Source organism: Eschrichtius robustus, chromosome 5 (assembly GCF_028021215.1).
Source record: "Eschrichtius robustus isolate mEscRob2 chromosome 5, mEscRob2.pri, whole genome shotgun sequence".
Classification (NCBI taxonomy): domain Eukaryota; kingdom Metazoa; phylum Chordata; class Mammalia; order Artiodactyla; family Eschrichtiidae; genus Eschrichtius; species Eschrichtius robustus.
In genome coordinates, this window is record NC_090828.1 from 36,593,768 (window position 1) to 36,596,945 (window position 3,178).

At 41.2% G+C, this 3,178-nt stretch overlaps 1 non-coding gene across 1 annotated transcript; it reads right to left on the minus strand.

Moving 5' to 3' along the window:
* Positions 1–1,288: 1,288 nt before the first annotated feature.
* Positions 1,289–1,392, minus strand: LOC137765580 (U6 spliceosomal RNA). Its single transcript, XR_011074226.1, has one exon. It is a non-coding gene; the product is annotated as a U6 spliceosomal RNA (small nuclear RNA).
* Positions 1,393–3,178: the final 1,786 nt, after the last annotated feature.

Consider the following 3,178-nt stretch of genomic DNA (forward strand, 5'->3'; position numbering starts at 1 on the left):
CTGAACATTTCCACTGCTCAGCTTTGCTTACATTAAAACCAAGAACAAAAACCGCTCTCTGTGACAACCTGAGTATCTAGATAATATGTTTATACACTTTTCATCAATCCTGTGTTTGTGAAGCTTCCTACAGCTAGGGGTGAATGAGAGTCTAGAGGGAAACAATGAATGGATTTAGGCCTCATTTGCCTTGACTCTACAGGCAATTTTTACATTTTCAGAGACTCAAGGGTGTTATTTGGAGAAATTACTCAGGAATAAAGATATCCCACCAGGCAAAACAAGACTTCATGTTTTTGAGACTCCTCTTTCTTCAGTTTCCAGTTTGCAGGTGGGACTGGGGGTGTGAAAGGGAGTTAAAATGCCTAGGTGATATCTGTTACTTAGAGCAGCAAGCACCCCTCCCCCGCCCCAAGCTCAGCAGCCAGTGAACTTTTGAAGGAGACAGATTGCCCACGTGTCTTTTTTTTTTTTTTTTAAATAAATTTATTTACTTATTTTATTTATTTTTGGCTGTGTTGGGTCTTCGTTTCTGTGCGAGGGCTTTCTCTAGTTGCGGCGAGCGGGGGCCTCTCACTGTCGCGGCCTCTCGTTGCGGAGCACAGGCTCCAGACGCGCAGGCTCAGTAATTGTGGCTCACGGGCCCAGTCGCTCCGTGGCATGTGGGATCTTCCCGGGCCAGGGCTCGAACCCGTGTCCCCTGCGTTGGCAGGCAGATTCTCAACCCCTGCGCCACCAGGGAAGCCCCCTCCCCCGCCACGTGTCTTTTTGTTGTTGTTGTTAGTAAAATATCTTGGAGAAAAGCATCAAAGAGGGGGGTGTATCCTCCTCTGAAGGAATGCTTTTCATCAGGTACCTCTGTATTTCCTGGGGCACAGGACTGGAGTGCTGTTTGCAGAAATGTAATGTTGGAAATATGACTCGGTTTTGATTTTAAGAAAAAAGTGCTCCTATCTATTACAGACAATGGTGTGACCAAGTAAACTGAGATCAGAGATACAGACAGCTATGTGCATCGAGGCACAAGCGAGCTAGGTCTCCAGAACCAAAACATGCTCGTTAACCTTCAGAAACCCTGAAATTTTTTTCCAGTTTTACTGAGAAATACTTGACAATAAACTGTATAAGTTTAAGGTGTATAGCATGATAGTTTGATTTACATGTATTGTGAAATGATTGCCACAATGAGTTAACATCCATTATTTCATATAGATACAATAAAAAGGAAAGAAAAAAAACCACTTCTCCTTGTGATGAGAACTCTTAGGATCTGCTCTCTTAACAACCTAAAAATATGAAAGGCTCCACGAATTTGTGTGTCCTCCTTGCTCAGGGGCCATGCTAATCTTTGTATTGTTCCAATTTTAGTATATGTGCTGCCGAAGCAAGCACTACTCTGACATCTTGACAGGGCCTTTAGTGTGGACTAAAAGAGAAGAAAGGTAGGAAATCTAATGTAATTGAATTTTTTTTTTTTATTCCTTAGAAGCTACATATTCCTATATACTAAGTTTTCATTCCTAATGTTGAAATTGATATCCGTCTTCCTACTTGCAGCTTTAAAACATTTAACATTGCAAGCAAAATCCAGAACTCTCTTTATAGTTGTTTGCAAAAGAAATTAATTCATATTTTCTACTGTTTGACTATAAGTGATACATTAATTTAATCCTGTCTGTATACATTAAGCCCACGTATTGTGTAGTATTTCTTGTGAACTATAAATTTCACTAAACAAAGACATAAAAGAGTGCTCCTTGTAATACTGCTTATTGTAGCAAAATATTACTAGCCATGTACATGTATAAAAATAAGAATTGGTTTAGGGCTTCCCTGGTGGCGCAGTGGTTGAGAATCTGCCTGCCAATGCAGGGGACACGGGTTCGAGCCCTGGTCTGGGAAGATCCCACATGCCGCGGAGCGACTGGGCCCGTGAGCCACAATTACTGAGCCTGCGCGTCTGGAGCCTGTGCTCCGCAACAAGAGAGGCCGCGACAGTGAGAGGCCCGCGCACCGCCATGAAGAGTGGCCCCCGCTCGCCGCAACTAGAGAAAGCCCTCGCACAGAAACGAAGACCCAACACAGCCATAAATAAATAAATAAATAAAATATTAAAAGAATTGGTTTAATAATTTTCTGATTAGCTATAGAAAGCAACATTATGTGCTCAGTAAAGTTACATATCTCAGAAGGAATCTATATTTCTCTGAAGAAAATAGGCTTAAAAAAATTAAGTGAAAAATCAGGTTATAAAATATAATTCAATTTCTTATAAATAATAATTATCCACACATCTGTGTGTATGTGTGTATATATAGAAAAAGAACTCTGTGTTACTTTTTAATACTATTTTCCCCTCAATGATTATGCGTTACATTTAGTTGAATGTGAAAAGTAAGATTAAAAAGATAAATTGAGGGGTTTTTTTTTTTAGCCCAGACCTCCCCTTTGAGCACCATATTAATTTATATGTTTTTGATATCTTCACTTGTATGTCTTACAGGCATCTCAAAGTTAAGATGGCCCATGCCACAGACAGAAAATCTACCCCTCTCCCAGTGCCTCCACCTTAGTAAACGACAACTCCACTCCTTCCAGGTAAGTCAACGAAGGGTCAACTTTGCATCTTTCACATCCACAGCCCACCTCTACCCGCCATCCAGTTTGTAACCAAGTTCTGTTTCCAACACAGATTCCCAAACAGATTGTGAAGACATCTGTGTCTCTCCATCTGAAATGAAATCACCTCAGTCCAAAGTTCCCACCATCTCTTGCCTGGTCCACTGTAACATCTTTGTGCCCTCACGATCATGTCTCCGGAGTAGTCAGGGTTAGTCTTTGACACATCATGGCTTCTTAGTACCAGGACAAGCTCAATATCCCATTATGATTTACAGAGGCCTGGTGATCTGTCCCTGCCCTTACCCCAGCCTCGTTGGGTACCTTGTTCTTTTTTGTTCCCAATTCTCTGGCCACTCTAATCTACTCGCTCTCCTCGGAGCACTTCTCACCAGCAATTGCTCACCTTAGGTCATTTGCATAGGCTTTGCTTTATTCTTGGAATGCTTTTATCCACTTTTCATGTTTAATTCAGATCCATTTTTTAGATAAAACTCCTCTTTTTCTTTATCACAGTATGAGTACTTGAATTGTTATGTGTTTGTTGTCTATTACTCCC